Genomic DNA, 20,819 nt, shown 5'->3' with positions numbered 1-20,819 from the left:
ACCCCGGGCCCAGCCCAGCTGTGCGGGATTCCTGGACCAGGTGCCTTAGCCGAGACAAGTGGGTCTGAAGCTTTCCGGCTAGAACCACTGGGCTCTCAGGACTGTGCAGGGCTACCCTGGGCTGCCCATAGCAGGCCTGAGCTGAGCTGGACAGAACCGGACTGAACCGGGCTTTCTGAGCTGAGCTGGATTGGACTGAGCTGAGCCGGGTTTAGTGGGGCTCAGTGGGACTGAACTGGGCTGAGCTGGGCTGGGCTGGGCTGAGGTGGTCTGAACTGGACTGAACTGGGCTGAGCTGGTCTGAGCTGGGCTGTGCCGGGCTGAGCTGAGCTCGATTGGACTGAGCTGAGCCTACTTTAACGGGGCTGAGTGGGGCTGAGCTGGGCTGTGCTGGGCTGAACTGGGTTGAGCTGGGCTGAGCTGAGTTGAGCTGAGCTGGCTTGAACTGCACTGAACTGGGCTGAGTGGGGCTGAACTGGGCTGAACTGGGCTGAACTGGGTTGAGCTGGGCTGAGCTGAGTTGAGCTGAGCTGGGTTGAACTGCACTGAACTGGGCTGAGCGGGGTTGACCTCGGCTGAGATGGGCTGGGCTGGGCTGAACTGGGTTGAGCTGGGTTGAACTGCACTGAACTGGGCTGAGCTGGCTGAACTGGGCTGAGCTGGGCTGGGCTAACTAAAGGGGGCTGAGATGGGTCCCGCAGAAATGGACTGGCTGGGCTGGCTCGACTTGGACAGCTGACAAGCTGTTTTGGGAGGGTTTAACCTCAGCTGAGCCCTGGGAGTCACACTGGGCCGTCCTGGCTGCTCTGGGCCGACCTCAGTGACCTGCTTGTGCTGAGGGCTGGCAGAGCTGAGTCTGCGTCATCCTCACCGATGACCTTCAGACCCTCCCTCCGACCCCAGACCCCCAGGCTGGGCCCAGTGTGGCTGAGCCAGGGGCAGTGAGGGCGCGCCGGCTCCAGTGTCCCAGAGGGAAGGCGGGGCTGCCCGGACCCTCGACAGACTGCCAGGGCAAGAGAGACGCTTCTCACGCCCGCTTTCTCTTTTGTCCTCTCTCTCGGGTCCTCAGGGAGCCAGTCTCCCCCGACTCTCTTCCCCCTGGTCTCCTGCATGAGCACCCTGTCTGATGAGAGCCCGGTGGCCCTGGGCTGCCTGGCCCGGGACTTCTTGCCCAGCTCCATCAGCTTCTCCTGGAGCTACAGTAACAGCAGCGGGGTCAGCAGCCAGAACATCCAGAGCTTCCCGGCCGTCCTGAGGGAGGGCAAGTACACGGCCTCCTCCCAGGTGCTCCTGCCCTCCGCACGCATCCCCCAGGGGACGGAAGAGTACCTACTCTGCAGAGCCAAGTACCCCAACAGCGACAAGTCCGTGAAAGTACCTGTCCCAGGTGAGCCGGGCTCCTCCCGCGGCCGGGGGGTGGGGGTCAGGCCAGTCGTGTCCCCACTACGTCATCCTGCTCTCCCCCCACCCCCTGCCCTTCCCGTTCACCTTGCAGCCCCTCCTCTCCAGTACACACTGCATTCTGACCCTCACCTGCTCACTGCTTCCCTGATTTCAGCATCGAAGCAGACTCCAAACCTCTCGGTGTCCTCTGTGACATCCCAGTCAGAGGGCTTCACCCTAACCACTCCAAGGATTCCAGGTCAGCAGCCCCCGTCCACGCACACCCCCACCTGCCTGCCCGGCCCCCAGCTGCCTCCCTCCGGCAGCCCTCCACGACTTCTCCCATGAGTCCTTAAGTCACAGCCTGAGCCAGGAAGTCAGGGCACTGACCTGAGGGGCACCTACAGCGGAGGCCACCTCAGGCCCCCGTGTGGCCATCGTCCCCTCATGAATGGGGGAACCTGTGCAGGTCACAGCACGAGGGACACTGTGAGAGGGAGGGCCCACAGGTCAGCTCCAGGCTCACCTGGCCCAGCGGACCCACTGACCGTGAGCTCGCCGTGGAGCCTCACGCAGGCATGCATTCCCAAGGCAGCCAGGAGTATGGAACTGAGCCCCGAGACCCTCACAGAAGCAGGGTGCCACCCACAGGGCCGGGGAGCCGTGGCAGCCGGCGAAAGCCGCCCTCACCCCCAGTTCCACCTGGCTCCAGGTTCTCTGAGTGCTGGGGGCCTAGCTGGGGCCCAGGGTCACGCCTCACCCTGTCTGCCACCCTGGGAAGCGTGTCCGCGCTCTGAGAAGGGCAGAAACCACGGGAGGTGCGCTTGTCACACAGAGAATGGCAGCCCCCTCGCCGGCCCTCTGGAGTGCTGGTGAAGCTCCAAGAAGAGGACAGCGGCCGTGACCCGCTGTGGCATCTTGGTGGGGGCCCTGCCCAGCTCATTGGTCAAGATGCTCACACCCCAAGGCAGAATCTGCTCCCGCCGTGCGTGTCCCCCGGGCTCAGGGTGGCCTGATCAGGCACACAGGGCGTGGGGAATCAGGAGATAGTTCAGTCCTCCAGAGGAGAAGGTCACCGCGGCAGGGCTGTGCACATCCACAAACCTCCCGGCGTGTCAGCACTCAGCCCCAGCCGTGATTCCTGCAGCCGGACCATCCATCCGGCAGCCTTGGCGGGTAGAGGGCGGAGCTTCAAGAGCACAGGCTGGGCCCTCCTGTTCTGGGGCCGGACTGCCCTCCCTTGGAAGATGACCCACCTGGGGCCTAAGGTGTGCTGACCGCACGAGCCAAGCCCTCCTAAAAGGGAGGGGCCCCCTGACCTAGACGCTGCCCGGCTCTCGCACGGCCCATGGGCCAGATGCGGCCCAAAGCCTGATCTCTACAGCCTAGGACTGGCCTTTCCAGTTCTAGAGGGATGGACCAGGAGGAGGAGGGCAAGAGGATAGACAGAAACCCCGTGCAGCTGCAAAGCCTAAAATATTTGCTCTCTGGCCCTTGACAGAAAAGTTGGCTGACCCCTGGGCTGTTGCAATTTATGGCCCTATAACTTACTGGTCACCGTCACCCTAAACTGTCGAGGTGGCTGTCTTGGGGACAGTCCTTGAGCACTGAGCACAGGTACTCGTGACCAGCAGCAGACAGCCAGGGTCCTGCCAGAGCCTGGAGGCGTGCTCAGGGAGGGCTGATGGAGACGACCCCCAGAGGGCGGAAGGGGGCCGGCGGTGCGGGCAGGCCACAGAGCCAGCCGTCTGTGGACTGGGAGGAGACCCTGACTCACCCCGTTCCCCCACAGTGCTGTCCACCAGTCGCACCCAGACAGAAGCCCGGATGCCGGAAAATCCAAAGGACCTCTCCAGAGGTCAGTCCTTGGGGCAACCAAGTGGTGGGGGGGGCGGGGAGAAGGGCGGAGAACTTTCAGCGGCTGAGAGAGCCTGCCTGCAAGCGAGACCCCAGCCCAGCTGTGGGCAACAGGAGGTCACCGGCCCACTGCCCTTCTAGAAGCAACAAGGGCCGGTGACTCTGGGGAGAGGGCAGGCCTGGGGCTGGGCAGTGACTAAAGACACCAGGAGCCGCTGGCCACCCCTCAACCCCGCTCCCACCCACCGTGCCAGGGACCACCACACACCCTCGCCAACCTGTCCCTGTCCCCTGCAGATTGCCAGAACCACACCCAGCCCCCCAGGGTCTACCTGCTGCACCCTCCCCTGCAGGGCCTGTGGCTCCAGGCTGAGGCCACCTTCACCTGCCTGGTGGTGGGAGGCAACCTGCAGGCGACCCGCTTGTCCTGGGAGGTGGCCGGGGAGCCCCAGAGCCAGGACACAGAGGAGGGGCCCACAGAGCACACCAACGGGTCCTGGAGCTGGACCAGCCGCCTGGCCCTGTCCAGGGCCTCGTGGGCCAGTGGGACGTCCGTCACCTGCACGCTGAGTGGTCCCGGCCTGCAGTCCCCGGTGACTCTGGCGGCACAGAGAGAACACGGTGAGGGGGCTCCCGGGCGGGGAGACAGGGCAGCCGCGGGCCCCCTGCGCCCCACACCGCAGCCGGCAGCGCCCCTGGCCACCTCCTTCCACCAGGGGACCCCGGGGGGTGGGACCCAGCGTCCCCCAGCCGCCCGGCTTCTCCCGATGCCCCCAACCCAAAGCGTGACCGGGCTTCTTGCTGCAGAGGCCTCGGCGCCCAGCAAGCCTGCCGTCCGCGTCCTGACCGTGCCCGGTCCACTGCCCTCTGCCGAGGCGGCCTCCTGGCTCCTGTGCGAGGTGTCCAACTTCTCACCGCTGGGCATCCTCCTCGCCTGGCTGGAGGGGCAGCGATGGGTGGACCCGTCTTGGTCCGCCACAGCGCCGGCCCAGCCTGGGAACTCCTCATTCCGCACCTGGAGCGTCCTGCGCGTCCCTGCCTTCCCAGGCCGTGCGGCTGCCACCTACACCTGTGTGGTCAGGCACGAGGCCTCCCGGACGCTGCTCAACGCCAGCTGGAACCTGGACACTGGTGGTGAGTCACGCGGGCTGGGGGCTTCCGTCCGAGCCGGTCGCAGACGCAGGGCTGGGGGCGGAGGGGCAGCCCCAGAGGAGCCGGGCAGCAGGAACTAGGCTGCTGAGCGTCTGGAGTGCACGCTTCCCTGCCCTGGGGGCTCTGGGCGCCCTGGCAGCTGCCCCACGGGGCCCGGCCCCGTGTCCACACACCACGTGCTGGCCCAGGAAGGGTGGGAGGTGGGGCCCCCCCACCCCAGTCCCTGAGGAGCAGCTATCTCCCTCCAAGGTGCGCCCGCCTCTGGGCGCAGAGCAGGGGCCTCCCCTGGGCTGGGTGTGAGGGTGATCACTCCAGACAGCTGCCCCCCTGGGGGCGCCCAAGCCTCCCCAGCCCCCAAGACCTCCGCCCATCCGGGAGCACAGTCAGCACCTGGGAAGCCAGATATGCCCCGAAGCGGGGGCTGTGTTAGGGCACCCAGGGGAGTCAGACCGTCACACGCCCACAGCAGGCCCTGACCGCATGCCACCCAGAGGGGCAGAGTGGACAGACAGCGCCAGAGAAGAGGCTCTGGTGGGGACCCAGGGCTCGCCCTCCCCTCTGGGGCATCCTGCCAGGCCCCCACTGCCGCCCCGTCAGAGGGCAGCACCCAGACCGGCACCCCCTCCCTACCCAGCCCAGCCCCGTGGGACAGTGGTGGACACCCTGGGCCGGTCAGGCAGCAGCACTCACAGCCCAGCAGGAGCTGGAGCAGGGGGTCCAGGCCCCAGGCCACCCGACGGGAGCCAGGCAGAGGAAGATGCCGGCGGCTGGGGGGGGCCGAGTCAGCAAGACGAGGTGGGCAGGAAGGCTCCTGCTCTACTGGGGTTGGGGACCTTGCCTACAGCCCTGGCCCTCGCCATGGGCACCCCTCGGAGTGGAGATGCCCGGACAGCAGCCCTCACACAGACGGGCCTGGCAGCAGTAGCCTCCTGGTGGGCAGCGCCCCCGCTGTCCCTGCAGGGTCCCCCAGAGAGCGGCTGCACCGCCAGCCCGCCTGCCTGTGCCCCAGCAGGTCTCCTCCTGAAGTGCCCGCCTGGGGCACAGCCCATTTCACAGCACTGCCCCTCCCCATCCAGGCACCGTCTGTGCTGGGCCACCTGTCACGGCTCACACCCCCCTGGCCTGTCTGTTCCTGGGTCACTGAAGTGGCCTCCTGACCCTGCCCCTCTCTCTTCCCCTGGGCAGATGGGCAGGACCCCCAGGGGCTTCTCACTGGCCCTCCCCTGGTCTCCAGTCCTCCATACCCAGCAGACGGGCCCCCGGGCACAGGGCAGGCTCTCCGTGGGCTCATGTCCCAGGAGACCCTGGGCCGGCCGCCTTCAGAGCCTTGACCCACACCTCCCACAGGGGCCAGAAATATGTCCACCCGCCAGGGCCACACACTCTGGAGACAGGGTGGGCGGCAGAGGCAGCAGGAGGCCTGGCCAGTCCCCAGGGTCCCCTGGGAGTGAGGGGAAGAAAGGCCTCACCCAGGAGGCCGCGGCCCGCACCATGCCACCCCGGGTCTGAGCCGGCAGGCAGCTGGGCCTTCCCTGCCCGGACCCCTCCTCCCGACCAGTGGAGGGCAGCCAGGATGGCTCCCTGCTTAAGGCAGCCTCGGCCACCCTCTCCTCAGCCCCTCCACAGCCTGGATTGCAGCCTCTCTCTTCGCTGGGCCAGCTGCGTGGCCCCCAAGTTGTGGCTTGCTGCCTCGACGGGTCCTGCTGCTTTCCTCCAAGGAGCCCCAGGATCCCCCCGGTCCTCCGTCCGTAGGCCACGCCGTCCCTCTCCGTTCTAGGGTCAGCCCACCACCGTCCCCCTCTTCCCAAAGGAGGGGAGACTTGCAGCGTGTGCAGCGTAGGCCAGCACCTGTGGTCCTCATTATTGTTACAAAATGGTGGCTGGAACGTTGCCTCCCATGGGGCCCCTCGCCTCTCCCTCCTGGCCTGCTCTGGGGCCCCAGCACTCCTCAGCCATGCATCCCATCCCCCAAAGTGAAGCCAAGGAACCTCGGCCCTCCGTCCCCCTCGCAGCCAGGCAGCCCCCCACCTCCTGAACACCTCGAGTCCTCACGCTTCTCCCTGTTGACCCCACCCCGGACCTCCCCACTCCCTGCTGGTCTCGCTGCCAGTGTTGCCCCCTCCACAGCCCATCCTTCACTCAGCGGCCAAAGTGATCTTTAAACATCCATCGAGGTGCTGCTTCCACTTAGGATGTAGAAGCTAGTGAGATGGTCACAGAAGGACAACATCGAATAAACAGTAAAAATCAGATTTATTTAAAGCCTCTGAAGAGCTGAGGACTCAGTGTCCAACGGACCTAGATTCCTAGGCCAGAAGAGGCTGTTGGCCACTTTATCCTCATCCCAAACACAGGTAGACAGAGACCTGGGCATCCATGAGAGGAGAGGGACGTGAGGGAATCTGCCGAGATGTAGTGTCTGCGTGGGCTGGCCTGGGGAGTGGAAATACAGATGAGCCCCAGACAAATCTCCTCCACCCGCTGATCCCCCCACCCAGGACTTCTGCTGAGCGAGCAGTGGCTGGGAGCAGAGTGAGGCAAGAGACCGCCAGCCTTGGACGAGGCTTAGATCCCAAAGCCCCACTGGAGGGGCCTGACCCCACCCACACATTTAGACCCAGGAGCCAACCATCCTGCCGCCCAGCCCAGCTCAACTGCTGGTGAAAACAATGAGCCCCTCATCCTCCCTGCCCGACAGAGGGGAGTGTGCCCGCTTCATGGAAAATACACATGTATAATCTACTTCAAGCTCACTGTCTGTCTGTGCACAATGTCCAGCATGCAATCAAAATTTCCCAGGCATGCAAATAAGCAGAAAACCTTCACCCATAATCAAAATTTTAAACTAGCAAATAGAATTAGACCCACAGGTGACCCAGATGTTGGAACTGAAAGCAATGCCAATCATGTCACCCCTCGGCTTAAGCTCTTTTCATGGCTTCTTTTGCCCTAAGAAAAACTTCCAGATCCTGTCCCAGGGTTTCCCGGACTGTGCCCAATGGGCTTCCCGCTGACACATTCCTGCCCCACTCCAGAGGGGTGAATGGGCATGACCTCTCTCACCTGCAATTCTTCCCAACGCTGCTTCTCCCACCCTAAATCTTTCCCACCTTCTCATCCCGCCAACTTCTGCTTATCATTCACACGAGCTCTCTTGTGTAACTGAGAAGACATCCCTGACCCCAGGCTGGGTCATGGGGCATCTGGTACACCTGGCCTTTAACTGGATGGAGCAGGTCCATGGGAAGCTGTTGTCATGTTTACCCATCTCACTGACCCCCGGCCTGCTCACCCCTGCATTCCATCTGTGTAGAACAGGCTCCTTCAAGTTCTCTGTGGCAAAGGGCTGCTGCCTTTTAAATTTTTTCCAATGAATCATGGACCTATACCTTTGCAGAATACAATATGAACTAATTACTAGAAATCTGAGACAAACAGAAACCAAGATGTGCTGATTTTTTATTATTAGATTCAACAGACTGCTATAAAAAGTTTCCAATGCACATCATTTCCATACCTATTTCCTGTGCCCTGTGACCAGTGGTTCCCGGCCAGCACACCTACAGACCCCACTTCCAGTAACTCTGGTCAAGCACGAGGAAGACCCTCAATAAACACTCATGGAATGAACGCCTAGGAGGTTCCGGGGCACGAGACGGGTCCCAGGACCCAGTACCTCCCACCTGCGCCCCGGCTCTCCCTCTGGACTTAAGGGTGCTTTCCGCACAGTGTGCTGACCTGGGCCTGGACACCAGCAGGTCCCTCTCATCCTGCCTTTGCACCTCAACCTCTTCAACCCCAGCAGGGATGACTTTTTGATATTCAAACTTGGCCTTGACATGCCCTTGCTTAAAGCCCTTTGTTCTCAGGATAAAGTCACCAGCAGGGCCTGGCCCCAGCCCCACTCTGGCCTCCTCTCCCACTGCTTGGCCCTGGGTCCCCGCTGCAGGCACATGGAGCTCCCGTCCACTTTTCCGGGTCAGGCTCTCTTGAAACAGGGCACTCGTGATGCTATTCCTCCTGCTTGGACGCTGTTCCCACCTCTCTCTGCCTGGCTGGCACCATCTTATTTTTCACCCTGTCACAGAGCAGCCACTTCTGAGGGAGGCTCCCGCTGTCCAGCCTGGCCGGGCTGGGCGCCCTGTGTCCACATCGGTGTCAGTGCACCCCACTCCCTGCACCCAGTCACGCTGGCACGAACTGAGCTGTGAGCCAGTTTGGTTCCGGACCGTCGGCCCCACCAGGCACTGTGACCTGTCGGGCTCTGCGGAGCCCCAGCACCCAGCACGGCCCAGCAGGGAGCAGGCCGTTTGCGCGTGCATGCTGGGGGCCCACCATGTGCTGGCGTGGGCGCGGGCATGGGCCCGGTCTCAGTGGCACTGGCTCTTCCCCAGGTCTGGCCACCCTGCCCCCCCGGAGCCAGGACGAGAGCGGTGACGACTACTCAGAGCTGGAGGACACGGGCCGCCTGTGGCTCACCTTCGTGGCCCTCTTCCTTGTCACTCTGCTCTACAGCGGCTTCGTCACTTTCATCAAGGTAGGGTGGCCCAGGCAGCCGGCGCCCCGTGAGCAGGGATCCTGAGGGAAGTGCCCCGGCCCGCTCAGCCCAGCAGGGCGGCTCCCTTCCCTCCACCCACAGCCCTAGCATAGGACAGGCATGTGGATCGGCTCTCGTGGGGGTCAGGGAGGTGGGGTCCCCGACTCAGCTGGGCGGGGGGGACCCTGACCTGGGGGCCTGCACCCTGTCCTCTGGGACCCCGCCCCCTTCCTGACCCTGGGGCTCTTGCTGCAGGTGAAGTAGCCCCAGAGAGCTGGTGCCGGCACTGCAGCGGGGGAAGCTTGGCCTCCACGCCGCCCACTGCTGCCAGAGGGCAGGACTCCACCCTGTGCACAGAGGCCTCCAGCCCCACCCCTGACACCCACGCACTCTCCTCTGCCCACAGCAGAGCCCAGCCCCCTACACAGAGAGGAGGGCATCCTGATACAGGGAGGTGGGTGGCTCCCCCAGCTGGCCCTGTGCCCCCGCCCCCTGAGCCAGGGGTCCTGACTGTGGCCCCCTTACCTTCCCACCCACCGTCCGACCCCATAAACAGCTTTGGCTCATTTCACCTGCCTGCTGTTTCTGTGTCCCAGCCTTTTGGATCTCCCCAGGACAGAGGACCCAGAAGGCTGAGGGCAAATATCCGAGGACGGGGGCCGGCAGGGTCCGGGCATGCATCGGGGAGCTGCCACGACAAGGAAGCTGGGAGAGCCCCCTGCACCGAAGGGCATGGGCTGAGGCCCTGCTGTCCACACCAGACATGTGCCCGTCCACACAGGCAGGCACACGTGCACACGTGCATGTGCACACGCATGCACTCCTCACACACATAAGTGTGTGTGCACCTACACATGCAGTGCACACGTGGGTCCGCACCCTGCAAGCACAAGCACACGCACGTGTGCAAACACATGCAAAAGCGTGGGCACACGTGTGCGGGTCTGCACCCACACACACACGCGGATTCACACACACACACAGGCACACGTGTGCTCATGCAGCGTACACACACACATGCACAGGAGACAGCACTGAGGGGTGACGGCGGGAGCAGCTGGGCGCACGGAGCCACCCACACCGTCTGCACGGCTCGCGCAGCCCCCGAGCCCTCCTGCGCATCCACCCCTCCGTCAGACACGGCGACAGCGCCCCTCACGCAGGGCGGGCTGGGGAGTAGACCACGTGCTGCCTCGCGGGGCTTGGAGAAGACACTGGTCCTGGCCAGCGCCTGGTCACTCCCCGCCGCTGCCCGGAGTCCCCGCGGCAGGTGAGGGTGTGGACCTGGCGCCGATCAGCCGCAGGCTTTCTCACCCCGCCAGGAGGGGCGGCCAGCGTGGCGGACAACTGCCCGGGTGCCAGCCTCGGGCGTGTCCTCCCTGCTTCCCCACCCGCGGACCAGGGCAGGGATGAGGGGTCGGCACCGAGGCCGTGTCCTCCCTGGCCGGTCTGCGTGTCAGGCGTCATGCTCTCACCCCCCTCGCTGCCTCCCAGATGCCACACTGCGGCTTCCCCTTGTCCCTGGTTGTGCCCTGCAGCCCCCAACCCAGGCTGTGGCCCGACAGCATTTGTCCACGGCTGGCGTTCCTCTTGTCCCCACATGTGGACCTCATTCCACATGCTGGGGCTGCAAGTCAACCACATGTCTCACCCTCAACACACCCGCCACCGCACGTCTGGCTGGCGGGCTGGACACGGCCCCGAAGACGTCCTGATCCCTGAAGCCTGTGAGTGGGGACTGTGCAGATGAGTACACCCGGGATCCTGAGATGGGCGAGGGTCCTAGCCTCTCGGCCCAGCGTCTTCACCAGGTCCTCACAAGGGGGAGGCACGGGGGACCTGGCACAAAGAGGAAGGGCCTGTGACACAGAGGCAGGGCCGGCTACCCTGCCGGCTTCAAAGACAGAGGACAGGGCCACGGGCCAAGGGATGCCGCTCGGGCGGCTGGAAAAGGCCAGGAGCAGGCCCTCCCCGCACGGCCCTGCCCTCACTTGCTCGAGGCCCAGTGAGACTGTTTCAGACGTCCGGCCTCCAGACCGTGAGCGGACAAATGTTTGTGGTAATTTGCTGCAGCCGCAAGATCTAAGACACCGACAGTCCCTCCAGACCAGCCCGTCCCCAGCAGCCTTCTCGTCCCAGCCAAGGGTGCCCCACCCTGCCAACGGCTTGGGTGCAAAGTCTGGGAATTGACTCCCTTCTTTCTCTGCAGCCCGTCCCAGTAGAGCAGCAGACCTGCGCTCTGCCTGCCATATCCATCCAGGAAGCCGTATTTCCCACACTGGCCGGCCCGCCACCTTGGCCAGGGCAGTTGCCATGCCTGCAGGGTCCTTGGTGGCATTCTCTGCACCCCCCTTGCCTTCTGCAGTCCTCTCAGCCCAGCAGCAAGGGCAGCCCTGTCTCGAGATCTTGGATGAGGCCTCAGCTGGTCCACAGCCCGAAAGAGCCTCACATTTGATTAGAAATTCACCTGCAGGTCCTGGGGTCCTCGTGGTGGCCCCGCCCTGCCCCAGCCTCCTGTCCCCCCACCCCACCTGCTCCCTCCTCCGGGCAGGGCTTCCCTGCTGGCTGTCCCCTCGAAGAGACCCCTTCCCAGGCTCTGCAGTGTCCCTCCCTCACCCCCTTCCAGTCTTTGCATGAAGCCCACCCCACCTGCCCTCATGAGAACGGCCCACACCCATCCCCCATCCCTGCCGCGTTCTCTGCTTTGGCCCTTCTGGCACGTTCTACGGCTCACGTACTCATGACACTAGCTGGTTGTTTCTTTGTCCTCACCCAGAAAGTTAACCCCAAGAGCACAGGGTTTTCCCTCACTCCCTGAACAAAGTCTGTGCGCAGGAGGTGCCGACAAACATCCACTGAGGGGGTGAAGACCAGGGGTGCTCCTGGCACAGAGCAAGTCACAAGGTCACAGGTGGACCAGATGGAGTGGCCCCAAAGTAACTTCCCTTCTGAGATCGACCCTTCGCCCCCTCTCTCCCACCTCAGTAAGTGACCACCTGCCAAGTGGCCCCCAAAAGACACCTCAGGGTCATCTCCAGACGACTCCCGCTCACCCACTCCCCGGCCCGCGGCCAGGGCGGTCTTTTAAAACTCGCAGCTGTCCTGGCAGCCCCGGCCCAAACCCAGTGATGGGCTCCTGTCACACCAAGAATGAAATCAAAACTTCCACGCCTCACCCGGCTGACACAGACCGGGCACGCCGCCCTGCCCCACGCCCGTGTCCCACTTTCACGGCACCTCCCCACCTCTGGGGCCCCTGGTGCTGCCTGTCTCCAGCCTGGACAGCCCGGATGGTACAGCCCCGGCGTGCACAGCAGCTAAGCAATGTGTGAAGGAAGGGAGGGGCAGTCTGGCTGGTGGGGTGAGAGGCCTCAGAGCCTCCAAGGAGGGCACGCACGTGAGCCCCCAGCCGGCCTCTCCACGGAAGCCCCCTGTGTAGCCGCAGCATCTGCCAGCTGCTCCCAGGCCCGCACTCCAGGCTCCCCCTGCCACGCTGGGGTTTGTGCCGTGGGCCCCACCCGCAGGCCCTGGGAGGCCAGAAGGGCTGTCAGGCACCAAAGCCTACAACCGTGATCCCCTGAACATGGTGGGTGCTGGTCTGGGCCAGGGGGTCTGTACTTGAGCTTCCTTCTGTCCAGGAAACACTTTCACGAAAAGCCCCAAAATACGGCAAGAAGTGCGCTGTCACCCACAAACGTCCCCGCACCCCGCCTAGAGGCCAAGCTCCCCTGACCGCAGCTGGCCCTCAGCTCTCGGCACCTGCCAGGTGGACCCTGCACACTTCCACCCAGTTCTTCAACAGAAAAACCCAGCGAGCCGCCTGTCCACAGACTTCCCCTTTTTTTTTTACAACTTTATTGGAGTATAATTGCTTCACAATGGTGTATTAGTTTCTGCTTTATAACAAAGTGAATCAGTTATACATATACATTTGTTCCCATATCTCTTCCCTCTTGCATCTCCCTCCCTCCCACCCTCCCTATCCCACCCCTCCAGTCGGTCACAAAGCACCAAGCTGATCTCCCTGTTTATCTTAAATAACCATCAGTCCACCTCTGCCACTACAGAGGCCTCTCTGCAGGAGGCATGTGACAGCTCCGGGCCCCGGGCTCGGCCACTTCCCCTGACAAGGCTGTGTTTGTGGCCTTCCTGGCACCACAGCCCCGGCCTCTGCTCAGCCCTGCGACATGCAGCCGAGGGCCGTTGTCTCCGCTTTCTCTGCAGCTCGCCCGAGTCACCGCAGCCCCCGCCTGCCTGGACACCCTCCTCCCAGGGCAGAAACATCTGTTTCCAGCTGTGGTGACAAACAGCACACATCTGTCCTCCCATACTTAAATCAAGGCTTGACAATCCTGGCCCCGTGGTGTGGGATTCATTTCCCAGCCACCTGCCTGGGGCCCAACTGCCTGCCCCTCCCTTGGTGCTTGGGGGAAAGGGTCTCAGCCAGTCCTGCTCCCCAAGGCTTGGGAATGAAGCCTCCCCAGGCCTGGGCAGAAACCAGGCTGTGCTCTCCAGCCACGGCCCGTGTCTGTTCCTGGCCCACAGCAGGCCCGTGTTTGTTGAGTTTATTCTAGAAGACATATGACCAGGACAAGACCTCAGAAGAGAGTTGGGAGATGGAAGGAGCAAAGAGACAGGAGCCCTGCTCTCACCATCAGGACAGAAGCAAAGTCAGGACCAGCATTCGATGCAAATCAAAACTCAGACCAGAGGAAATTCTGGGAAATTATTTATGCTCTGCTGGGGTGAATAGGCATTTTCTCAGAATGACACCACAGCCAGGAACTTTAAAAATAACATTGATAGGGCTTCCCTGGTGGCGCAGTGGTTGAGAGTCCGCCTGCCGATGCAGGGGACACGGGTTCGTGCCCCGATCCCGGAAGATCCCACATGCCACGGAGCGGCTGGGCCCGCGAGCCATGGCCGCGGAGCCTGTGTGTCCGGAGCCTGTGCTCCGCAACGGGAGAGGCCACAGCAGTGAGAGGCCCGCGTACAGCAAAAAAAAAAAAAAAAAAAAAAAAAAAATAACATTGATAGATTTGCCTACAGAAAGAAAAAATTTTAATCTATGAGGATAAAATCATAATAAACAAAGTTAAATACTATGGGAGAGAGAGTGGCTGAAGTATATAACATGAAAAACAGTCTGTATCGGTCAGGGTTCTTCAGAGAATAAATATACGAGATAGAGAGATGAATGTACATGCATATATTGATATACAGATAGCGGGGGAGGGAGAGTCTGAGGAATTGGGTCCTGTGATTGTTAAGATTTGGAGAGTCCAAAATCTGTAGGGCGGGCCAGCAGCCCAGAGACCCAGGGAAGAGTTGATGCCACAGTTTGAGTCCAGAGGCAAATCCCCTCTTCCTCAGGGAACCTCGAGTTTTTTTCTCTTAAGGCCTTCACCTGATTAGATGAGGCCCACCCATATAGGACAATCTACTTTATGCAACATCTACTGATTTAAATGTTAATCCCATTTTTCAAATACCTTCACCCTTTGGACCAGCGTTTGACCAAATATCTGGGTCCTGTGGCCGAGTCAAGTTAATCCATAAAATTAATCATCACAGAGTCCAACTAAATGAATGTTGAAAAAAACGTGAATGGGACAAACTTCAAGGAAAAGTTTTCAGCAGAAGGTGAGGAGGGGGAGATCATTTCCAGTGAGTTGTAAACAACAAATAACCAATAAAACACATGAAATTGTCAAAAGTCACAAGTAATCAAAGAAAAGTGACTATCAACAGCAGACCATCCATCAGGTGGCAACTATTCAAGCTGACTCACTGCATGCCACACAGGTGTTAAGGTGGAGACACACACTGCGTGACTGCACATGGCACCACTGTCCTGATGGGGGACGAACAATATAATTAGAAACTGATCAACACTCTACGAAGGGCAAGGCAGCCAGGCAAGGACAGGCACTTCAGTGCCTGGCGTGGTCTTAGAGGATGCAGGGTCTGCACGGGGTTGGGGAGGTGCATCCTCACAGAAGGAGCAGGAGGTAAAAAGATCCAGGGGCAGAAATGGCTTGGCAAGTTCAAGAAGCAGTGGGAAGGCCAGCAGGGCTGCGTGAGCAGATGGAAGTCTGGGGAGAAGGAGGTCAGGAGACAGATCAGGGCTGACCTCAGGGGCCATGCCAGCCCTGTTTGAGCTCTGGGCTTTATTCTGGGGCGATGGGAAGCCCCAGAAGGCATTTGGGGGGTGGTGCTTTTCAATCTTGCACTGGACAGCAGGCTGTGCAGGAGGGAGGGTGGAAGACAAGGGGCCCTGGGGTTCTGTGCAGAGGTCCTGAAGGGAGGGGGGTGCACAAAGAGAAGCACTCAGATCACACACATGTCTAGAGGCAAGGCTGAGGGCCTGTGGAGATAGAGTGGCCCCAGGGCCTCCTGCATCACAGCATCGATGCAGCCAGGACTTAGCAGCTTGGGAAGCACTCAGAGGCGGAGGACCCAACTGGGGCCCAGCACGTGGCAGGGTCAGCGCCCAGGACTGGCAGGGACACCACAAGGGGTGCCGTGTGGAGGGAGAGCTGCACAGCATCCCTGCTCCTGAAGGGTCTTGGCAGAGGCTGAGGGGATCCAGGTGGCCTCCCAAGAGCAGTCTCAATGGCGAGGTGGCAGGGACCTGGCTAGACTGGGCTCAAGGCCTAAGAGCAGGGTCCACCAGTGTGGTCCAGCCAGCCCCACTCTCACCAAACACATAGCTGACCTGTAAAGCTCAACACCTGTTGGGCCACAGGTAAACTGCAAAATGTTAAAGGCACACTGTCAAGTTCTCTGACAGCACTGCGAATGAGAAACACATCCAGGACAAAAGGATAATTGAACTCCATACGTCTCATGGGTCAAATCAGAAGAAAAATCCATGGCCTTAAATGTCTGGAAAGGAGAAAGCACTGAATTAATAGAGTCCAAGTTTTAAAGTTGGGAAAAGAGCAGCAAAGTAAACACAAAGAAAGAAGGAAGTAGATAATAAACATATAAACAAAAAAATCAATGAAATATAAGAAAAGAAGCAACAAAGAGGGACAACAAATCCAAAATTGTTTCTTAAAAGGGGCAGACCTCTGAGGAAACTAGACAAGAAAGAAGAGAGATGGCAAAAAATAAAAACATATGTAATAGGGCTTCCCTGGTGGCTCAGTGGTTGAGAGGCCGCCTGCCGATGCAGGGGACACGGGTTCAAGCCATGGAAGATCCCACATGCCGTGGGGCAACTAAGCCCATGTGCCACAACTACTGAGCCTGTGCTCTAGAGCCCGCGAGCAACAACTACTGAGCCCACGCACCATAACTACTGGAGCCTGCGTGCCCTAGGGCCCACGTGCTGCAACTACTAAGCCCACGTGCTGCAACTATTGAAGCCCGCGCACCTAGAGCCCATGCTCCACAACAAGAGAAGCCACTGCAATGAGAAGCCCATGCACTGCAATGTAGAGTAACCACTGCTCGCCGCAACTAGAGAAAGCCTGCATGCAGCAATGAAGACCCAACGCGGCCAAAAATAAATTTAAATTTTTAAAAATATATTTAAAAAGAGGGATTAAAATTAGTTATTGATAAAAAAGTAGTAAGAGGATATAATAAATAAATGTATTGCACTAATATTTAGGTAAAATTTTAAAATCCTAGAAAAGTATCTTATCAAAAATGACTCAATAGAAAAGCTCAATAGTACCATATTAATTAAATAAGTTGAAGTAGTTTAAAATCTTTTCAAATAAAAATACCAGGGCCATGTTTCATCAAATTTTTAAAAATCATTCAAATTTTATAGAAACTCTCAAAAAGTGAAAAAGCAGGAATAATGTCCAATTCATTCTATAAGTCAATGTATCCTTAATCCAGAGCCAGACAAGGATAGCATGGGAAAGAAAATTGTGGGACGGTCTCATTCATGAAACAGATACAAATATTCCAAAGAAAATATTAGCAAATAATTTTGCTCCTTATAAAAAACAGATAATTCACCATGACCCAGTCAGGTTAATCTCAAAAAGACAAGGATAGTTTAACATTACAAAATCTATCATTGTCATTCAAAGCACTAACATATTAAAGGAAGGAAAATTTAAGATCATCTCCAAAGTACAGAAAAAAAAGTTTAAAGAATTTAACACTCTTTTATGATATAAAACTTTGGGCAAATTAAAAATGCAATGGAGGGCCTCCCTGGTGGCGCAGTGGTTGAGAGTCCGCCTGCCGATGCAGGGGATACGGGTTCGTGCCCCGGTCTGGGAGGATCCCATATGCCGCGGAGCGGCTGGGCCCGTGAGCCATGGCCGCTGGGCCTGCGCATCCGGAGCCTGTGCTCCGCAACGGGGGAGGCCACAACAGTGAGAGGCCCGCATACCGCAAAAAAAAAAAAAAAAAAAAATGCAATGGAATTCTTTGGCCTGACAAGGTTAATCTACCAAAAACCTTTAAATATTTTTTCTTAAAGAGAATTTGTTGGAAGCAACATTGTACTAGAGGTCTTGGTGGACTCAGCAAGAACAAAAATATGTTAAAGCATGATGACCTTCTAAGTAGAAAAAATGCAGAATATAAAAAAATAATAACTATTAAAAATAACAGGAGAGCTTCAAGATGGCGGAAGAGTAAGACACGGAGATCACCTTCCTCCCCACAAATAAATCAGAAATACATCTACACGTGGAATAACCCCTACAGAACACCTACTGAACACTGGCAGAAGACCTCAGACCTCCCAAAAGGCAAGAAACTCCCCACGTACCTGGGTAGGGCAAAAGAAAACAGAATAAACAGAGACAAAAGGATAGGGCCGGGACCTGCACCCGTGGGAGGGAGCCGTGAAGGAGAAACGGTTTCCACACACTAGGAGCCCCTTCGCGGGCAGAGACTGCGGGTGGCGGAGGGGGAAAGCTTCGGAGCCGCGGAGGAGACCGCAGCCACAGGGGTGCGGAGGGCAAAGCAGAGAGATTCCCGCACAGAGGATCGGTGCCGACCGGCACCCACCAGTCTGAGAGGCTTGTTCTCCTCACCCGCCGGGGCGGGCGGGGCTGGGAGCTGAGGCTCGGGCTGAGGCTCAGCAGCTCTATTCACAATAGCCCGGAGTTGGAAACAACCTAAGTGTCCATCATCGGATGAATGGATAAAGAAGACGTGGCACATATATACAATGGAATATTACTCAGCCATAAAAAGAAACGAAACTGAGCTATTTGTAATGAGGTGGATGGACCTAGAGTCTGTCATACAGAGTGAAGTAAGTCAGAAAGAGAAAGACAAATACCGTATGCTAACACATATATACGGAATTTTAGAAAAAAAATGTCATGAAGAACCTAGGGGTAAGACGGGAATAAAGACACAGACCTACTTGAGAATGGACTTGAGGATATGGGGAGGGGGAAGGGTAAGCTGTGACAAAGCGAAAGAGAGGCATGGACATATATACACTACCAAACGTAAGGTAGATAGCTAGTGGGAAGCAGCCGCAGAGCACAGGGAGATCAGCTCGGTGCTTAGTGACCGCCTGGAGGGGTGGGATGGGGAGGGTGGGAGGGAGGGAGATGCATGAGGGAAGGGATGTGGGAACAGATGTATATGTATGACTGATTCACTTTGTTATAAAGCAGAAACTAATAAAAAAAAAAAAGAAACAGAAATATAGATGAATGGAACAGGATAGAAAGCCCAGAGATAAACCCATGCACATATGGTCACCTTATCTTTGATAAAGGAGGCAAGAATATACAGTGGAGAAAAGACAGCCTCTTCAATAAGTGGTGCTGGGAAAACTGGACAGCTACATGTGAAAGAATGAAATTAGAACACTCCCTAACACCATACACAAAAATAAACTCAAAGTGGATTAAAGACCTAAATGTAAGGCCAGACACCATGATACTCTTAGAAGAAAACATAGGCAGAACACCCTATGACATAAATCACAGCAAGATCCTTTTTGACCCACCTCCTAGAGAAATGGAAATAAAAATAAACAAATGGGACCTAAGAAAACTTAAAAGCTTTTGCACAGCAAAGGAAACCATAAACAAGACCAAAAGACAACCCTCAGAATGGGAGAAAATATTTGCAAATGAAGCAACTGACAAAGGATTAATCTCTAAAATATACAAGCAGCTCATGCAGCTCAATATCAAAAAGACAAACAACCCAATCCAAAAATGGGCAGAAGACCTAAATAGACATTTCTCCTAAGAAGATATACAGATTGCCAACAAACACGTGAAAATATGCTCAACATCACTAATCATTAGAGAAATGTAAATCAAAACTACAATGAGGTATCACCTCACACCAGTCAGAATGGCCATCCTCTAAAAATCTGGAAACAATAAATGCTGGAGAGGGTGTGGAGAAAAGGGAACCCTCTTGCACTGTTGGTTGGAATGTAAATTGGTACAGCCACTATGGAAAACAGTATGGAGGTTCCTTAAAAAACTAAAAATAGAACTACCATATGACCCAGCAATCCCACTTCTAGGCATATACCCTGAGAAAACCATAATTCAAAAAGAGACATGTACCAAAATGTTCATTGCAGCTCTATTCACAATAGCCCGGAGCCGGAAACAACCTAAGTGTCCATCATCGGATGAATGGATAAAGAAGATGTGGCACATATATACAATGGAATATTACTCAGCCATAAAAAGAAACGAAACTGAGCTATTTGTAATGAGGTGGATAGACCTAGAGTCTGTCATACAGAGTGAAGTAAGTCAGAAAGAGAAAGACAAATACCGTATGCTAACACATATATACGGAATTTAAAAAATATATATCATGAAGAACCTAGGGGTAAAACGGGAATAAAGACACAGACCTACTTGAGAATGGACTTGAGGATATGGGGAGGGGGAAGGGTAAGCTGTGACAAAGCGAAAGAGAGGCATGGACATATATACACTACCAAACGTAAGGTAGATAGCTAGTGGGAAGCAGCCGCAGAGCACAGGGAGATCAGCTCGGTGCTTTGTGACCACCTGGAGGGGTGGGATGGGGAGGGTGGGAGGGAGGGAGATGCATGAGGGAAGGGATGTGGGAACAGATGTATATGTATGACTGATTCACTTTGTTATAAAGCAGAAACTAATAAAAATAAAAATAAAATAAATTTTAAAAAATCCCAATTACATTTTTTTTAGAAAAAATTTTTAAAGCCCATCCTAAAATCTATACAGAATCTCAGAGGACCCCCAAATGGTGAAAATGATCATGAAAAATTAGGACAAAGTTTTAGGACTCACACCTCCTAATTTCAAAACTTACTACAAAGCTACAGTAATCAAAACAGTGTGGTACTTGCATAAAGACAGACATAGCCCAATGGAATAAAATATGGTCCAGAAATATACCCTCACATATATGATCTAATGATTGTTGACAAGGGTGCCAAGAGCATACAATTGGGAAAAGACAATCTTTTCAACAAATGGTACTGGGAAACTGGATATTCACATGCAAGAGAATGAAGTTGGACCCTTGTCTAACACTGTATACAAAAACTAACTGGAAATGGATCAGACTTAAATGTAGGACTTTAAACTATAAAATTCTTAGAGGAAAACACAGGGCAAAAGCTTCACAACATTAAAATTGGCAGTGATTTCTTGGATACGACACCAAAAGTATAGGCAACAAAAGAAAAGAACAGACAAATTAGACTTCATGAAAATTTTTAAATTTCATGCATCAAAAGACACTAACCCCATATGTATACATATAGCTGATTCACTTTGTTATATAGCAGAAACTAACACAAAATTGTAAAGCAATTATACTCCAATAAAGATGTTAAAATTAAAAAAAGACACTATCCACAGAATAAAAAGGCAGCCCATAGAATGGGAGAAAATATTTGCAAATTCCTGATAAGGAATTAATACCC

General features: G+C 56.6%; 2 gene segments (V, D, J or C); both read left to right on the top strand.

Annotated features, from left to right (window-relative positions):
• The window catches only part of LOC309797526 (Ig alpha-1 chain C region-like), a 140,143-nt gene that overhangs the window by 12,555 nt on the left and 106,769 nt on the right, over positions 1-20,819 (top strand).
• Positions 1,069-3,613, top strand: LOC309797522 (Ig mu chain C region-like). The segment is given in 5 exons: positions 1,069-1,387; positions 1,559-1,642; positions 2,185-2,304; positions 3,176-3,241; positions 3,594-3,613.

The sequence above is a fragment of the Mesoplodon mirus genome, assembly GCF_964341445.2.
Source record: "Mesoplodon mirus genome assembly, contig: HAP1_SCAFFOLD_682, whole genome shotgun sequence".
Classification (NCBI taxonomy): Eukaryota; Metazoa; Chordata; class Mammalia; order Artiodactyla; family Ziphiidae; genus Mesoplodon; species Mesoplodon mirus.
The sequence above is the reverse complement of the archived record's forward strand: the minus strand, read 5'-3'. Positions and strand labels throughout refer to the sequence as shown.